The sequence below is a fragment of the Scyliorhinus torazame genome, chromosome 5 (assembly GCF_047496885.1).
Source record: "Scyliorhinus torazame isolate Kashiwa2021f chromosome 5, sScyTor2.1, whole genome shotgun sequence".
Lineage (NCBI taxonomy): Eukaryota > Metazoa > Chordata > Chondrichthyes > Carcharhiniformes > Scyliorhinidae > Scyliorhinus > Scyliorhinus torazame.
In genome coordinates, this window is record NC_092711.1 from 291,204,558 (window position 1) to 291,224,172 (window position 19,615).

The following is a 19,615-nucleotide window of genomic DNA, read 5'->3' on the forward strand; positions in this document are numbered from 1 at the left end:
GTGCACTTGTTTTATTAACCATGACTCCAGGGTACGACTTTTGTTCCAGCAAGGCAGAGAAAGATGTTCCCTCTTTAGCCTTCTAAACCAACAGCAGAGCTGTGGGAGCTGCCTTCTCTCTCACTACCTATCCAACTGCAATCAGATTAGAGAAACTGAAACTTAAGAATTTCTCTGTCTTGCAAGGCCCAAGTTGCTAAGCAACACCCGCATACCTCTGCTGGCTTACTTATTCTTCACACAAAGGGGTGAATGGCCTCCTTCTGTGCCATTCAATGATTGTAGGGGCAGCACGGTGGCACAGTGGTTAGCACTACTGCCTCACAGCACCAGGGACCTGGATTCAATTGTGGCCTTGGGTGCCTTTTGTGGCGTTTGCATTTGTACATGTGTGGGTTTCCTCCAGGTTCTCTGATATATTCCCACAGTCTAAAGCTGTGCGGGTTAGGTGGATTGGCCAGGCTCAAATTGCCCCTTCAGTGTCTGAAAATGTGCAGGTTAGGTCAGGGTGCTGGGATTGGTCAGGGGGAGGGGAGCAGGCTAGGTGGGGTGCTCTTTTGGAGGCTCGGTGCAGGCTCGATGGCCTCTTCCTGCACTGTAGGGATTCCACGGTGGTTTGGAAATTGCAGATGGCACTGGCGCCGGGGACGAGCGGGTGAACATGACAAACATGGGCAGGATTCTCCGTTTGCTGATGCCAAAATCGGGAAATGCGATTGGGCGGAGGATAGGTTCCAACGCCAAAATTGCAGTGGGCACAGACTTGACGCCAAATCACAATTCTCCGTTACCTGAACAGCAGCATCAATGTGGCTCAGAATGCATGTACAGTAAACACCGTTTGCATGTCATTAATGGGCCCAACCCGGTATTCTCCGGTGTCTCCACGATTCTCCGTCTCCGATGGGCTGAGTTCCCAAATGCACAGTTCACTTGTGCTTTTAAAGATTGTGAATCCGGTGTGGTGGCTGCTGAGGGAGAGAGGGGGTACAGAAAGTGTCCAATAGCGCCATAGTTTGCTGGCAGTTGTGCCGCTGGCCGGGGGGGCTTTAGCCAGGGCCGGGGGGCGAGTAGCTGGGGGTGGCCAGGAGGTAGGCTGTGGGGTCGGGATGGACGGGCACGGAATACCATTGCCGCAGGCGGCAAGAGAGCCATGCATCTGCGCACACCGCTAACAGCCCACTGTGAACTTAGGAACCACGGGTCGTATAGGTGTCCCCCCCCTGGCCAACCCCTCAGCCTCCGGCGAATCCCGCACCGTTTCTCATTGGAATCGATTGTGTTCCACGTGGCGCACCGCGGTGCTAGCCCCTCAACAGTAGCGGATTCGGTCCAGGTGCAGCGCCAGTTTTCCTGTGGGGAAAGTACACCAACCCTGCCCCGGGGTCAACACTTAGTCTCAGGGATGGAGAATCCCACCTTTTATTTCCGATCCCTCAGGATAACAACAGGCTGAGCGCAGACTCTGCTCTCCCTGCAGGAGCTCGGCAGAGCCGCAGTGCTGAAAGAGCCAGACACTGCGCTTCCTCTCGGCTGCGGCGAGGCGAGGGGCGGGGCCTGGGGCGCGGGGGGCGGGGCGAGGGGCGGGGCCAAGAGCGCGGGGGCGGGGCCGGGGGCGGCGCCCGGGCCGCCTGCTCCACCATTGGCCGGTGAGAATCGAATCAGATGACGTGCGGTGTTTCCGGGGTTTCCCCCTCCAGACGGGAGGGGTTACTGCCGGTCATTGACACGCTGTCGCTCACTGTGCCGGAGCCCGAGAGCGGCGTGCGGGGAGAGCGGAGAACCTGAGGTAAGCCGGCTCAGAGCGCCAGCCTCGTCCCATCCACCTCGCTCAAAGCCAAACTCTCCTGTTTTAGTGCATTGGTTTCCATTGAACGCGGGCAATGTTGGCGAGAACATTGAATGGTCTCAATGGCACCGCAGGCTGCGAGGAGCTGCTTGGCGGGGCAGGGGGGCTCCTCCTGTGAGGACGCGTGCTCCTCCGTTTCACAGCAGAAAACGACCTTTTTAAGCCTCCTCTCTTTAATTTAAATAAAATGTTTTATCTAAATATAGATGTCAGTGAAAAGCAGGACAAGTCTTAAAGAGAGACATGAAGATGGGATATAATTGGGTATTAAGAGCTCGCCAGATCTTCCCGAGCCGAGCCTGATCCTTGCCATGGTGTCTTTCTGCTCACTGCCTGCCTGACAACATGACCATCTTGCAGACAGCGGGGAGCAGCCCGATGCGGAACCAACGGCGGCTGACGAGAATCCAGCGCCACGGTCCAAATTGGAACCCTGATACACCCCGGTAATGTCCAACCTGTGTCCACTCCCCCCCCCCCCCCCGGATACACCCCGGTAATGTCCAACCTGTGTCCACTTCCCCCCCCCCCCCCCCCCGGATACACCCCGGTAATGTCCAACCTGTGTCCACTCCCCACCCCCCCTGGATACACCCCGGTAATGTCCAACCTGTGTCCACTCCCCCCTCCCCCGGTAATGTCCAACCTGTGTCCACTCCCCCCCCCCCCCCCCCGATACACCCCGGTAATGTCCAACCTGTGTCCACTCCCCCCTCCCCCGGTAATGTCCAACCTGTGTCCACTCCCCCCTCCCCCGGTAATGTCCAACCTGTGTCCACTCCCCCCTCCCCCGGTAATGTCCAACCTGTGTCCACTCCCCCCTCCCCCGGTAATGTCCAACCTGTGTCCACTCCCCCCCCCCCCCCCCCCCATACACCCCGGTAATGTCCAACCTGTGTCCACTCCCCCCTCCCCCGGTAATGTCCAACCTGTGTCCACTCCCCCCCCCCCCCCCCCCCCGATACACCCCGGTAATGTCCAACCTGTGTCCACTCCCCCCCCCCCCCCCCCCCCCGGATACACCCCGGTAATGTCCAACCTGTGTCCACTCCCCCCCCCCCCCCCCCCCCCCGGATACACCCCGGTAATGTCCAACCTGTGTCCACTCCCCCCCCCCCCCCCCCTGGAATACACCCCGGTAATGTCCAACCTGTGTCCACTCCCCCCCCCCCCCCCCCCCCCCCCGGATACACCCCGGTAATGTCCAACCTGTGTCCACTCCCCCCCCCCCCCCCCTGGATACACCCCGGTAATGTCCAACCTGTGTCCACTCCCCCCCCCCCCCCCCCCCCCTGGAATACACCCCGGTAATGTCCAACCTGTGTCCACTCCCCCCCCCCCTCCCCCCCCCCCCCGGATACACCCCGGTAATGTCCAACCCGTGTCCACTCCTCCCCCACCCCCCCCCGGATACACCCCGGTAATATCCAACCTGTGTCCACTCCCCCCCCCCCCCCCCCCCCCCGGATACACCCCGGTAATGTCCAACCTGTGTCCACTCCCCCCCCCCCCCCCCCCCCCCCCTGATACACCCCGTAATGTCCAACCTGTGTCCACTCTCTCTCTTCCCCCCCCCCTGGAATACACCCCGGTAATGTCCAACCTGTGACCAGCCCCCCCCCCCCCCCCCCCCCCCCTGGATACATCCCGGTAATGTCCAACCTGTGTCCACTCTCCCCCTTGGATACACCCCGGTAATGTCCAACCTGTGTCCACTCCCCCCCCCCGGATACACCCCGGTAATGTCCAACCTGTGTCCACTCCCCCCCCGATACACCCCGTAATGTCCAACCTGTGTCCACTCCCCCCCCCCCCCCCCCCCCCGGATACACCCCGGTAATGTCCAACCTGTGTCCACTCCCCACCCCCCCCCCCCCCCTGGATACACCCCGGTAATGTCCAACCTGTGTCCACTCCCCACCCCCCCGGATACATCCCGGTAATGTCCAACCTGTGTCCACTCCCCACCCCCCCCTGGATACACCCCGGTAATGTCCAACCTGTGTCCACTCCCCCCACCCCCCCCCCCCTTGGATACACCCCGGTAATGTCCAACCTGTGTCCACTCCCCGGTAATGTCCAACCTGTGTCCACTTCTCTCTCTCCCCCCCCCCCCCCCCCCGGATACACACCGGTAATGTCCAACCTGTGTCCACTCCCCCCATGGATACACCCCGGTAATGTCCAACCTGTGTCCACTCCCCCCCCCCCCCCCCCCCAGATACATCCCGGTAATGTCCAACCTGTGTCGTCCCCCCCCCCCCCCCCCTGGATACACCCCGGTAATGTCCAACCTGTGTCCGCTCCCCACCCCTGAATACACACCGGATGTACAACCTGTGTCCACTCCACACCCCTGAATACACGCAGGATGTACAACCTGTGTCCACTCCCCACCCCTGAATACACGCAGGATGTACAACCTGTGTCCATTCCAGCCACAACCCCCGACCCGATTTGCCCTTGCACCCATTCACCAGCCACCTTTCGGGGCCCCTGCTTGCTGATTTATTCTTGCATTGACGAGCGTGCTAAATTGTCTTACTCTTCACTTTCTCTCCCCCCCCCCCCCCCCCCTGGATACACACCGGTAATGTCCAACCTGTGTCCACTCCCCCCCCCTGGATACACCCCGGTAATGTCCAACCTGTGTCCAGTCCCCACCCCTGAATACACCCCGGTAATGTCCAACCTGTGTCCACTCCCCCCCTGGATACACACCGGTAATGTGCAACCTGTGTCCGCTCCCCACCCCTGAATACACCCCGGTAATGTCCAACCTGTGTCCACTCCCCCTCCCCCCCCCGGATACACCCCGGTAATGTACAACCTGTGTCCACTCCCCACCCCTGAATACACACAGGATGTACAACCTGTGTCCACTCCCCACCCCTGAATACACGCAGGATGTACAACCTGTGTCCATTCCAGCCACAACCCCCGACCCGATTTGCCCTTGCACCCATTCACCAGCCACTTTTCAGGGCCCCTGCTTGCTGATTTATTCTTGCATTGACGAGCGTGCTAAATTGTCTTACTCTTCTCTTTTTCCCCCCCCCCCCCCCCAAGAAGTTTTCAGTGTTTCCCTCCTCCCTCTAGTTTAAAAATAATCTCTTTTCAGAAGGCGGTTTAAATTAAATGCTGCTTTTAAATTTTAAGAGATAAGTTAATGCTTCATTTCTAGTTTCGCTTATTCACTCAGCCAACCCCCTCCCCCTTCCAACAAAATATGCCCCACGGTTTTCAATTTACACTTTACTGTATCTTTGTCTATCCAGGGAGGTTATTGGGAGATCAAGGGGAATATTGAATCTTTCTGCTTGGGTGATAAGGCCATTTGAGAAAGAAAAGATAATGGAACCATGGAATTTCTACAGTGCAGAGGAGGCCATTCGGCCCATCGAGACTGCACCAACCCACTGAAACCGCACCCTACCTAAACCCTCGCCCGCACCCTATCCCCGTGACCCAACCTAACTTTTTGGACACTGAGAGGCAAATTATCATGACCATCTAACCTGCACATCTTTGGACTGTGGGAGGAAACCACGCAGACTTGGGGAGAACATGCAAACTCCACACAGACAGTGACCCAAGGCCGGAATTGAACCCGGGTTCCTGGCTCCATTTGTTGCTTGATGTCAGAACTTGTTGCCCAGCTTTCCTATGAAGTACCTCGCGACATTGTGCTGCATTAAAGGGTGTGTGGATGTGTGCATAAGTTCTTGACTGAAACAACACCGTTCCAGCTGCAATACGTAGTGCTAAGATGTTCGTAACATAATTTTAATTTACACTCCAGGAGGTAGAATTTCTAATGACCTTTCTCACTGGTCCAGTACATATCCAATAGCCAGAACGTTCCTGTAGAATCTGTGTCTTCACTCATTCAGGTTGTGCAGTCCCGCTCTTAACAATTCTCTGCGCAAGGTGCGGGGGAAATCCTAGCTTTTCCCTCTAGATTGTTTTACCCATTGTTTCAGACCTGTCATTTCTCATTACTGACTCACTCGCTGGTGAAAACAATTCAGCGAGGGCACAAATAAATTTGCTACAGTAGCAACGTGTGTTTAGGCAGTGCCTTTTGCACAGTAAACTGCCTCAAGGCGATTCACTGGAGCATAGTCAGACAAACATTGAAGGAACCAAAAAATGATGTCAAGCAGGTCACCCAAGAGTTTTAAATGAGTGCCTTGATCCACAAGTTAAGGTATTGTGCGGCTTGGAGAAAAACCTGAAAGACTGGAATTTTGTTTCCGAAGAATGAAGTGTAAGGTGTAAAAAAAATATATGTCAAAGGTTGATACATAGTAGAGAGAAGTCTTTTCCATAGTTGAGGGAGGAAGGAGCCATTCGTACCAGATCATAGAATTTACAGTGCAGAAGGAGGCCATTCGGCCCATCGAGTCTGCACCAGCTCTTGGAAAGAGCACCCTACCCAAGGTCAACACCTCCACACCCTAGCCCCATAACCCAGTAACTCCACCCAACACTAAGGGCAATTTTGGACACGAAGGGCAATTTATCATGGCCAATCCACCTAACCTGCACATCTTGGACTGTGGGAGGAAACCGGAGCACCCGGAGGAAACCCACGCACACACTGGGAGGATGTGCAGACTCCGCACAGACAGTGACCCAAGCCGGAATCGAACCTGGGACCCTGGAGCTGTGAAGCAATTGTGTTATCCACAATGCTACCGTGCTGCCCATGTGATCATATGAAATTGAGAGTCAAAGGCATCTTTTCCCAGATTTGCAAGAGCTTGTCAACAGTCAAGGTAGGATAGGACAGATGGATGAAAGGAAAAAGGTTGTAAGAATATGGGAGGAATGGGCTGGGTAAGGTTACTATTTACTTGTGGAGGGTCATTGCTCATGGTTAGATCGAATGGCTTGTTTCTGCGTTGCAATTTCTAGGTATTATTTTCTGTGATTATTTATCTAATATAAACTGAGTGTAATGCTTGAACATTTGAGACAGCACCTTTAAATCAGGCTTTGCGAAGTTGATTGTTTATCTTTGCTCAACTGCCCAGATGTAGGGACACCATCACTGCGCCACAACACTTCCCAACCTTGCACCAACCACATCCTTCAAATCCTTTTCCCCTGGCCAGTCCACTCTCACCAGCACGTCTGAGGAGCTCGCACACCCTCATTGAGGCAAAATGTTTAGTTGCCTCCGCCACCCCCATTCATAACTCTTGCCCCCATCCCAGACTCTTGCCCTGGCACCGCCTCACTCTGTGGTTTCCCTTCATGTCCCTCTTGGATCTTATTTTGCTCAAGAGGTCTGCTTCCTCCCCAGTCTGCGTTCCTGAAGTATTGGTCATTGCTACTGCTCATGCTGACTGGTATTGAACATGAGTGAGAAAGGAATGGAAGGATGCAATGTGGTGTTAGATTAAGCTGGGTGGGAGGAATCTCGTGTGGAGCATAAACATGGGTGCAGATCAGTTTGGCTGAATGGTCTCCTCTATCTGTATGTTCTATCGCATACTTTCAGCTCGAGTATTAATGAAAGCTTCATTTGTGTTTTTAGTTTCTGGCTGGCATCCGTTTCTTCAGCCCTTCCAAAGCCCTGCCGGCCATATCGCATCCTATACCAAGAGTTTCTTATTCCTTACCCTGTCCTCGTTGAACTGCGCTACCTTCTGTTTCATCGCCACTTTAAATTTCCTGAACTCATCCCGAGTATTCAATGCTGTTCCTGTCTCCAACTTCCACCAGCCCTAATTCGCCCTCCCCAAACCAAACTCTCAATTCCTCTGGCTCTGCTTTCTTGCACCATTTCCCTCTTTGCCCTTACTCTTCTGTTTCTGAATGTGTCATCAGCTATCTACGCCTCCCACACATGAACTCCCCGTCCAAACATACCTGTCTTGCATTCATCCTTTCAGACCCTTTCTTAAAGATCATAGAATTTGCAGTGCAGAAGGAGGCCGTTCGGCCCATCGAGTCTGCATAGGCCCTTGGAAAGAGCACCCTACTTAAGCCCACACCTCCACCCAATCCCCGTAACCCTACCTAACCTTTTTTTTTGGACACGAAGGGGCAATTTAGCATGGCCATTACACTTAACCTGCTCATCTTTGTTATGTGGGAGGAAACCGGAGGACACAAACGCAGACAAGAGGAGAAAGTGGACAGACCGTGACCCAAGCTGGGAAAAGAGCCTGGGCCCTAGAGTTGTGAAGCAGCATTGCTACCATGCCGCCCAGCCTTTTCTACTCAACCTTTTCTGATATCCACCTTTTAACCCCTTGCTCATTTCTTTTGATACCCCCAGTTTAGCCAGGCCGGGAATGATCTTCTGCATTCGGGACATTGTAAGCATGTGAGTTGTTCTCAATCCCAGGAGTTTGGAGGCAATTTAGCCTGGTCTTAATGGAGCGAACCTCACATCAGGACCGTCTTAATCCACATGGCTCACATAATTTGGGGTGCTCACTCAAAGGAGGATTATGTGGAATGCTTAGTAAAATCCCGTCCCCAAATTATGTAACTCTTTTATTGGACATGCAATAATCTAGGTCTTGTCCTGCTTCCAATTCAGCTTTGTGTTGCCCCTGATGGCGGCCACCTTGGTTTTCAGCAGTACACCACTTGCTGCCCAAAGTGTTTTTTTATATTATCTGTGAAAGGTTAAAGTTCTAATTCGGTTCCAGACCTTAACAGTTGCCCGAATTACAGTATTCTTCATTTGCATGAGCTTTGCAGTAAATGTCAGACCAAAAATTGTGAGTTATTCAAGGCTTGTCAAGTTTTTCTTTTTAGTCATCTTAATTCATTAGCTATTTAAATAGAATAAAGTCATTTCATTCCAGACCAAAGCCACCCAGCTATGCTGGCTGGTTGGAATAATGCATTTTTGAGTTTCGTACTTTGTTTCTCGTTTTGTGAGGGTGGCCCAGTGGAAAGGTCAAACTCATTTTATGGCACCCATGTCTCTAAATCAGTCATTTAGCGAATGTAGGTGGACTTTCTGCCCCTCGGGTGTTGTCCTGCACCAGTTATAGGTCAGTGTGATGATCAGTCGTCGTAGTTCTTGCATCTGATTCTTCAACCTTGTACCTTTTTAAAAAAAAAAAAATTACTTGTTCACTCTCAATTTGTTTTGAATGGGTTGAACTTTGCTCCACGTGCCCAGTTACTGTTGTGCGTTGGCTTTAAGATGTTAAAACCATCCATTAGCAGCAGAGAATAGCGATGGTTGAGCAAACCTCATCTACGTGGCTTAAGATGAGTCACTCGTCGTCACTGTGGCGTGCTCGGGCAAACTAATCCAAGATTAATGTCACTCGAGTAAATGGGCCTTTCCCATTGGTGAGCATAGTAACAACCCACAGACATTGGTATTTTATTACTTTGACATTACGTGTTACTAATTTGTGCTCAAAGCCTGCCTGAGGTTCTGTGGCCTGCCTGAGGTTCTGTGCGTGTGGAAATGGTTACTCCTTCAGATTCTTCCCCTCTTTTTTTTCTTCTCTCTTCTCCCCAAACCCCCCCCCAACATGTCATGCACCATTTTTGAAGGCTTTTCTACAAATTACTTGAGGGTATTTTTACTTACAGCACCGCTCTATCTCCTTTCCAAGCGGGCTGTGGGCGACCTATAATGTGAGGGGCAGGGGTTCTGAAATGACGCCTTCTGAACTGTCACTGGGTCAAAATCCTGCAACTCTCTCCCTAGCAGCACTGTGGGCGTCTCTGCACCACATGGACTGCAGCAGTTGTAGAAGGTGGCTCACCGCCACCTTCTTGAGCATTATCAAGTGAGCATTATCTGGTTTCAGAGCTTTATACGTATTCTTCACCAGTGCATCATAATTCTGCATTGCTGGAGAGAAGAAGGCTGGCACCTCGTGTTAACTGAACGACTGAGTCCTTGCAGTATATCTGTGATATTTTATGGACTTTTCTCACTCCCGTTGCAAACCGACACATTTTAGGATGCTTAAATGATTCAGTCATTGGCGCTTTCTAAATTTCTGACATGCTCTGGTATCAAGGACAGCTGATACTGAAACAAAAGGTTGACTGTTCCAGGCTAGTTTAACCTCCAGTCTGTCAGTCATGGAGGTTAGAGTCAGTACTCAAGGCAAAATCCACTGTTTACAAATGTGTGCTCCAGGCCCACAGATTCCGAGCTCTTTTCATTGGCAAGGCCGAGTAAAAATCTGTGCGTGTGTGCGCGTGCATGGACTATCGTGGGATTATCTTTCAGCATTATAGCTAGTGACTACTTGGAAAACCATTTCTGGTTCGAACCCTAAACCGTGAGTGGTTGTGCATCATAATTCTGCAGTGGTTGTGCATCATAAAAAGTCTTTCGAACAAGAATGTTGATGATGTAAAAACAAGATGCTGGAAGGGAAAAGTCCGGTCAGGCAGCATCTGTGGGGTCTGTAACCCCTTAGTAAAACTAGAAGTAAACTACTAGTAAGAATTTTCCGCTCACGCCTCCCTGCTTCTCCCACCTGCTGGAGATCCGGTTTCAAAGCAGCACCGGCAAATCCCCATTGCACCTTGGCAACGGCAGCCCCAAGCTTGAGTGCATCCCTCAGCACACAGGTCTTGGAATGTGCCAGTCTGAGAGTGGGAAAGGATTGCTTGTTCTTAAGTTGGGGGAGGGATGGGAGGTGGGTTAGGAGTTTGACCCCCCCACCCCAACACCTCATCCTCTTTGGGATAAGTCTGTCTGGTGGGTTGGTGCCTCCGTGTGTATTGTATTTTAAAAAAATCAATCCCATTTTTTTTTTCTCCTCTCAAAAATTGTAAACAGCTCTTTCTTTGTTTTAAAAACACACAGCTGCCTGATTGTGGCTAGCGTGCTGCAGCCTGACGTTATGTCCAGACTATCCGCCCAGCTTATCTGTTCCAAGAACTCAACATATTTTGTAAACCGTTCTCAAACATTTGGCAAAGACAGGATTAAACAAATACCCAGTTGGTTTCCAGTGGGTTCCCCCCGTTACCTTGCTGAGCCAAAAGTGGCAGATTCCTTTCCCTGCCTCTGCTGAAGTGGTTGACCTCACTTAGCGCCATATGGTTGATCTGGCCTCCTTTTAGGCATAGGGGAGCAACAATTTTCCACTCCTGACGGCTATCTAGTGACTTGTCACTGTCACTGGATTCACCTCTGGTGCTGTCCGTCGTAAGTACCTTGTTCAAACGCTCCTTTGTAAGCTTGCATGATGTGGTACCAATGAGCTGACAACTTCATTGGAAGCACGTCCAGCATGTGTTGGCGTTGTTGAGGGGAAAGAATATTGGAAAGGAAGGTCCGGGGAAGGGGTCGTGCTGCACAAATCCATTTGACACAAAGTCAGGTTTAGCACACTGGGCTAAATCGCTGGCTTTTAAAGCAGACCAAGGCAGGCCAGCAGCACGGTTTGATTCCCGTACCAGCCTCCCCGAACAGGTGCCGGAATGAGGCGACTAGGGGCTTTTCACAGTAACTTCATTTGAAGCTTACTTGTGACAGTAAGCGATTTTCATTTTTTCATATTCTGTAGAAGGAAACACTACAGAAAGTTGTTTCCTTGAAAACTACCCTTTCTCCTTGCTGCATTAGCCATCTTGTACAATGAGTTATTATTAGACTTCTCAGAATTCTCTCGTGTGGAAAAGGAGCTGTTTGTAATAATTAGGAAGTCGTTTTCTGCAGTCTCATCTGCAGCCTGCGGAAGGATGCCCCTGGGTAGGTCTGATCCAATTAGTTCCTGAAAAATCCTCCTTGTCTTGCAGCATAGAGGTCGTTCCTGATGCAGTTTTTGTTGGTCCACCTTGGCGTGCATGCACCTGTTAAACAGAAGCGAATTGAACGTTAACATAGCTTAAACAGCTTCGATTGAGCACTCAAAATGTCTGCCCTAATATCACAGAGCTTGCCATTGGGAACGTTTTCTTCAACATCTTCTGGCTCACTTTGAAAACCAGTTCAACAGTCAACTTTATTCAGCAACATTCGACTGTACTAACGGAGGGAGGGTTTCATGAAAGGCCGGTCCCAGTGGGATTTCATGCATAGGATGTTACTGTGACAACTGGGCCATTCAAGCTGGCAAAGGCATTCGATTGGGACAGATGTCCTTTCCAGGTTTTGCACTGCCTCTCGCGTTTCTCTAGGCTGTACACTTCCCAATTGCCTTTGGCTGATCCTGTCATTATCCAGTAAAGGTGCAATCATGCCATTAACCTGCTGAATTAGGATTACCACCACGCAGTGCTTCAAAATCCACGATCTGGTTTTTCTCCACCTCCCCACCTGTCGGTGGCTACCTTGCACACTTGTGTAATGAAGGAAAAAATACCTGTGCTAAATGTGTGGTTATCAAGTGTTCCAATCATTTCATCAGCCTGCGATGTAATTTGACCCGTGTAACCTGTCGGCTAGTTTGGAATTGGATTTTTTTAAAAACTCCCTTGCTGTGGAGCTGGTGGGGTGCGGGAGAAGGAGCTGCTGTTTTGAACTCCTCCCCCATATAAAACATTGAAACACGTTCACTTATTTGGAATATATTTTGGTGCAAGAAAACATTTTATAATCCGGTGCACATTGTTCATGGACGTGATATTTCTTTTCAGGAAGAAAATGAAGTCTGTTAAAGTTACTGTTTAAACCCTTTTAGCTGCTGTCAAATGAGAATAGTTGGCTTTATTTGAGTTTTGCCAGGAGCCATTCATCTCCTACCTGAACATTAAGGTTAGACAGGTGGAGCATCCTGTATCCGAAATTCGAAAAGCTCTGATGTTCCCACTTTCTGTCGTGTACATTAGATTATATTATTCACAGCTAATCCGCCGATCTTGCACGTCTTTGGACTGTGAGAAGATACCGGAGCACCTGGAGGAAACCTGCCAGACACTGGGAGAACGTGCAGACTCCTCACAGTGACCCAAGCTGGGAATCGAACCTGGGACCCTGGAGCTGGGAAACAACTGTGGTTACACTGTGCTACCGTGCCACCCGGTCACCCACTGATTATTGTGTTGTTGCGGTGAAAATGTCGAAAGGGCCTGCAGACACCCCTAACATAATTTCAGAAATTCTTGTGGTTCATTTCAAGAGGGTTAAGGTGACATTGGTTAATGTCTGGAACAAGAAATGAGCTTTCATAAGAACAGGAACAGGCTGTTTCACCCCTTGGAATATTATATTCCGAAATCCGATACACACTCGGCCCCAAGCGTTTTGCGTAAGGGATGCTCAACCGGTATAACATTTTGAAATCTACAGTTTGTAGGTGAGGCTGCGGATGTTGGAGAGTTTAAAGTTTGACGAAGTGTTGTTAATCTTTCTGATTTTTGTCAGTTCATCAGAATATTAAATATCTAATTTATTTCCAGCCTTGCGACTCAGTAAATAGCAAAACAAAATCCCATTTTAGCATTAACATGGCCAACTTGTTGCTCCTTCATTACTTCATAGCCCAGTCTACTTGCCGTACTCGTGGTAGCAACTTCAACTGCTTGAATTGACAGAAATCCCTGGCAGAAGTATACCTTCAATTCGTTCAGGTCCATCTCCGAGACAAATGTAATTTTGGATGCAGTTGAATTCAAACTAATTGTAGTTTTTATAATATGCAGGCATTGAGCACTGTCCCGGCATAGGTCATTGCTCCAGACCTGATACTTGATAACGCATTGTGTGCCTTAATCCAGTAATGTTGTTTACATGCAGTTATCAAATTACATTTCTTTTTGTGTAACTATTGTGTGAGCAGCGAGCAGCAGCTTGTTGAGCTTGCGCATTTTACTGAAAGGTGGTGAACAGTTTTTAATCCTTGACCTGTGCTGAGTTAGCCAGTTAGGTTGCGGAGGTGCAACAGGTGGACTCGGTGACCTCCGTGACAAAGACAGGTAGATGAGAAATTGTGGTTTCAATCGTGTAGGGTGCAGACAAGGGCAAGGCGCCTTGGGGGAGGAGTTCAAAACAGCATGTCGCAAGGGCTGGCATGGTGCTTTCCGCATCGAGGTGACTAATGACATTTTCCCTAAAGCGCGAGATCACTCCGGCGAGTTGTTGGAGGGGCTGCTGCCCTCTCTGAGCCGCCACCCACAGACGATGGGGCGTGGGGGTAGAAAATGTTAAATGAACAATTCTGTGAGCAGAAAATGTGGAAGAGCTGCTTGCTTAGGTTGCTTTCATGTGGTGCAGGATTGGAACGTATTTCAGGCATGTTGGTTGGATGTTAATATTGCTAAAGTTCTATCGGGTAATCACAATCTGAAATTTCACACATTGGCGGCCCTTCTTCAATCCTGCTTGTTTCTTTCCCTCGAGTCTCGAATAGTTTAAGGTTTTAACATGGAGGTTAGCCTGGATTGGACCTAGTTAATAGTTGTCAATTCATATAATGAGTAGCTTACTTCCTGATAATGCTGCGGTCCACCCAGTTGTTCCTTCTTCCCTATTACTGTTCATATAGATTGCACTTTGCTAAAAGCTGGGGGTGGGGTGGTGGGAGACAACCTCTTTAAGAATGGTAATTCCTGGGACGTTCAGTAGCAAGGGGCAAGGAAAGATGGGCGTGCTAATGTTTGTGCAGTTGGCTTGACGTAAGCTGTTGTCCACCATTAGAATTGTTGCCCTTTAGCCCCCTGCTGGGTGTCACAACAATAAGAGTGCTAATTGAGACCGTTGCAATACATGTTAATCGTATTTGTGGTATCTGAAGAAGGATGCTGAATGTGTGTGCGCGCGTTCTGTTTTCCTTTTAATCCTGGCCTATCAGTTGCTTGGGGGAAGGAAGCATCTGCCTTGCATTTTAACAGCCAGTCTCCCCAGGCAGTAGCGGAGGTTATCATCGGTCATTGACTGCACTGCAAAGTCGAACAGGGAGAGCTGCCAGCTTCCGTCTTGTCCCTGCTATGAGAGATGTCATAAAAGTAGGTAACTGCGTACTATTCCTCAAGCAAATATTGAGAATTGTGTACAGTAAGTGTCAGATCTTGAGTAGCACCCACTTGGTGAATCGGAGTGGATGGTGATGTGGTCGAGCGATTAAGCATGACTTAAATTTTGATAAAATTGTTGTCATCAGAATTGAAGTCGAAGACCCATTTGCAGCACTGGATGCGTGACTAATGTTATGATGAAGGTGCAGTTTTAATTTTCTATTGAGGTAAAATATGTCATAACTGCATTTATTGGTTATACAGGTTTATGTCAACTAATGAAACTAAACCTGTCAGGATGAGGTATGGTGTTTGGGTCATAAAAATGATCATAGAATTTACAGTGCAGAAGGAGGCCATTTGGTCCATCCCTTGGAAAGCCCACACCTCAACCCTATCCCAGTAACCCCACCTAACCTTTTTGGACACTGAAGGGTAATTTAGCATGGCCAAGCCACCTAACCTGCACATCTTTGGACTGTGGGAGGAAACCCACGCACACACGGTAGGGCAGCATGGTAGCATTGTGGATAGCACAATTGCTTCACAGCCCCAGGGTCCCGGGTTCGATTCCGGCTTGGGTCACTGTCTGCGCGGAGTCTGTACGTCCTCCCCGTGTGTGCGTTGGTTTCCTCCGGGTGCTCCGGTTTCCTCCCACTGTCCAAAGATGTGCAGGTTAGGTGGATCGGCTGTGATAAATTGCCCTTAAGTGTCCAACATTGCCCTTAGTGTTGGGTTGGGTTGCTGGGTTGTGGGGATAGGGTGGAGGTGTTGACCTTTGGTAGGGTGCTCTTTCCAAGAGCCGGTGCAGACTTGACGGGCCGAATGGCCTCCTTCTGCACTGTAAATTCTATGCAATGCTATGTTAAACACGGGGAGAATGTGCAGACTCCGCACACAGTGACCTAAGCTAGGAATCGAACCTGGGACCCTGGAGCTGTGAAGCAACAGTGCTAACCACTGTTACCGTGCCGCCTGATATGCAATCTCCACAGGGATATTTAGTACAGTAGTTGACAACTCAAGTTTCAATTGTTTTAATATTGCTCTTCTCTTGCATGGTTGCCTCACCTTCCATCTCCCCTCCGAAGAGCGGTGTATCTCGTATATGATGATAGCTTTGTTTCATTAGAATTTTGTAGGTTTTTTTTCACAAACTCCACAAAGTACTGTGTCGACGTGTAACGCAATAACTGATTGGAGCACGTGTTATTTTCTTTTTGCAAGAATATACCTTATTGGTAAAATATCTGAAAGAGCATTGCAAACATTTCAAAGTGGCCTTCACACACCGTGCAATAATATTCAGGTTCACGACGTGATCTTGCACTCTTGAGCTGCTTCAATGCAGTCAAAGAAACATTGCTGACGTTTCAAAATGGTGGTTACAAATGGTGCAAAGGCATTTAAGTTGTCGACATAGATCAGGTTGCCTTCTTGAGGTGCTTCAATACAATTGTGATGCGTGTAATATTCACCGTATACATTTGATGCGAGTCATACAGCCCGAGGGGGTTCCACATGATTCTCAGCACCCTCCAGTTCGATATGGCTGAAAGGCCATGTGTTAATGAAGATGGATTGATTCTGGATGTGGTTTATGAATGTCAATCTTTATACCCAAATAATACACGTTGCTGTGCCAGCTTCGATGTGCATATGGAATATTGGCATAGTTTTGGAGATTGTGACTGGTCAGGCAAAAGTTGTTGAGTGACACCACAGATTGTCTCAAACAGTTCATCCCTACAGAGGAATACTGTTGCCATGTAGGGTATAATTAGAATAATTCCCATATTGCATTCCGAGAGCAAGCCGACTAAATATTGCAAGTTGCCTGTAGTCTAGCCGACCGGCTGTGTGCATCCTCAATTTTCCTCGGTCGTTTTTTTTTTTCCAGTCTGCTTCTTAACTTGGGTTAAGGAATAGATTTTTGAGGCAGAAAAAGCACGTCTACTTTTAGAAGGTGCCATTTGAAGTCAGCTATTCTTAGATGAGAACTTGCTTGTGGCAAACCTCTGAACTTCTCTTCCGAGAGAGTCTTTAAAGGGTGATAAACCTTCAGCTAGTTCCAAGCCACAAATATGTTTTCTTGAACTATGTTCAGCCCACAGGGAGATATTCTAAATGAAACTTGAGTTTCTGCTTGTTTAAATCCTTGTGCTGTTTTATTGGGTCTTTAAAAAATATTAATGTTTTAACTTTTTTTTTAAAAGGTTGTTGGCTTTTGTGGATTTGTGGCACAAGAATTGTTTTTGCGCAGGGGGGGGGGGACAAAAGAGGAAAGGGTTTAAATGTGCTGTTTTAATAATATATTGACCACTTCGAGTGGAGTAGTCCGTTGCTGCGGTGAATTGAATTTGTCGTGTTTGCTGGCTGCTTGGTGTCGTCAGCAAGCGGAAGGTTGGCTTTGGCTTATGTGATTTGTACCTGCAGGCACTGGGTGGGAAGATGTGTGTCGTACAGAGTGGGGTGAGCGATAAACTGCCTGCTGATTGGCTGGGTAGGCGGCACTCTATTGCTGGGAGAGGAAATAGCCTTAACATAGAGCAGGGGAATTGAAATATTGAGCAGGAGCTGCGAAACCAGAAAACAGGCCGTCAACAGGCATTAGGCAGATTAATGGAGAAAAATAAAACTCTATTCACTGCTGTTGGCCGAGTTCCTGTTGTGGCCCAACATTTCAATAAGTGATGTAAATGTTCTGTATTTACGGTAATTATGGATAATGGAAGCCATTCACCTCCTTTTCAGTGTGCTCATCCAGAAAGAATGTCGGGCATTTAAATCCTCTCCTCGGCCGCTCCCTTCTGTCCTCTTCAGTATTCCATGTCGGAGCATCTCCTGCGGCAGACGTATGTCAGGGACGGTGCGTTTGCTTAAAATCGGAGTTTGAATATTCTGACCCCTGAAGTATTATTGTCGCAGGAGAAATGTCACCTCCGTCCTCTTTGAGTTATGAGGGTGATGCACCAACGCTGCGGCATTTGCAGAATGCGTTGAAATGTGTTTAAACACCTGAAATAAATTGAGTGCAATCCACTTGAGCAAAAACACTAATTGCAGGATGGTGCCTGTGTGGGTTTTTTTTTTCATTCTTAACTTGAGCTTTTAAATTGTCACCTCCTGGATGCTTTTCTGAACCTCCTTCATAAATTCCACAAAAATTAGCTTTTCTTTCTGCTTCATTCGTTTCCCCTTTCCGGTCCATTCCTTGCTCATTCACACATCTCTGTAACTTTCCCTCCATTGGCCATCTTAGTTTTGGCTTCCCCTCGCCCACTCTTAACATGTCTCCCTCTAACCTTGCTGCACTCGGGGTTTCTGGTGACGGCGGGCGGGAGGCAGGGCTCCTGCTCAGGAATAGAAGTTTTGGGGTTTTGACGCCCGGTCCCAGGGGCAACAGGGGCTGAAAAAGCTGCAAGAAGGCACGGGGAGGAGAAATGTTCAAGCTTGGGGGGGAAAACGGCCGTCAAAAAGGCGGTTGATGTAAGTCCGCCGGTGAGTGGAAAAGACAGCGCGGGAACTGTAAGGAAAGCGGAGGCCGGAGCACCAGGGGAGGCCGCATCGCTCACAGCAGAAGAAATGACCAAAGTGATGGTTGTGGAACTGAAAAACAGTTCACAAAGCACATGGAAGTGATGAAGAAGAAGATGGGGGTGGTATTGAAAGTGCTGGTGGGGAAGGCGATTAACCCGGTGAGGGCGGCGGTATCAAGCTCAGCGGCGGAGGTGCGGGAGCAAGGTAAGACACTGAAGGAAGTGGACGAGTTATTATCACAGCACAGTTACCAATCCACTTGATGGGGAAGGAGTTGCGGAAGGTGACAAAGACCAACAAGGGTCTGCGAACCAAAATGGAAGACCTGGAAAACAGATCCAGGCGGCAGAATCTGAGGATCGTGGGTCTGCCCAAAGGGGTGGAATGCCCGAGGCCGACGGAGTATTTTGCCACTATGTTAGCGGAGCTATTGGGGGAGGGGGACGATCCCTCTTGATACGAACTGGATCGGGATCATCGGTCGTGGAGGCCTATACCAAAGGCGAGTGAGCCGCCAAGAGTAGTAACTGGTGTTTCCGTAGGTACAGCGTGAAGGAGAAGGTCCTGTGCTGGGCAAAGCAGAAGCAGGTGGTGCAGTGGGCTGGAGCTGGTATACACATATACCAGGACTTTACGGTGGAGCTGGCGAGGAGGTGGGCTGCCTTCAGCTGGGTGAAGAAGGCACTGTACATCAGCAAGGTGCAGTGCGGCATAGTATATCCAGCTAAGTTGAGGGCTACCTACAAATCCAAGGACTTTTTTTTTTCATAGAATTTACAGTGCAGAAGGAGGCCATTCGGCCCATCGAGTCTGCACCGGCTCTTGGAAAGAGCACCCTACCCAAGGTCAACCCTAACCCTATAACCCAGTAACCCCCACCCAACACTAAGGGCAATTTTTCGGACACCAAGGGCAATTTATCATGGCCAACCCACCTAACCTGCACATCTTTGGACTGTGGGAGGAAACCGGAGCACCCGGAGGAAACCCACACGCACACGGGGAGAATGTGCAGACACCGCACAGACAGTGACCCAAACCGGAATCGAACCTGGGACCCTGGAGCTGTGAAGCAATTGTGCTATCCACAATGCTACTGTGCTGCCCTTTGGGATGGCGGAAGCGGCGGAGGAGTTTGCGAAGGCAGAAGGACTGGCAGAATTGAGAAATGGGACTGCGAGCGAGTCGTGTATCGATGTAGCCTCATGTAACTTTATTTTTTCACTGCATGTTGGTGTATGTACTAAATGAGTCGACATTGTATATTTGGACAAGGGAAGAGATGGGACCTTCGCTTGCAATGATGGTTCTTTGGGG

At 49.5% G+C, this 19,615-nt stretch overlaps 1 protein-coding gene across 4 annotated transcripts in view; it reads left to right on the forward strand.

The window, feature by feature from the left end:
* The first annotated feature begins 1,681 nt into the window (after positions 1–1,681).
* acsl4a (acyl-CoA synthetase long chain family member 4a) overlaps positions 1,682–19,615 on the forward strand; it is a 98,171-nt gene continuing 80,237 nt past the window's right edge. For 3 of the 4 annotated variants that reach the window (XM_072505727.1, XM_072505731.1, XM_072505732.1), the window contains exon 1: positions 1,682–1,789. The gene's annotated coding sequence lies outside the window, so the exon portion shown is untranslated. Of the gene's footprint in view, positions 1,790–14,730; positions 14,750–19,615 lie in introns of those variants that run through there. The other variant, XM_072505728.1, reaches the window with a different exon arrangement.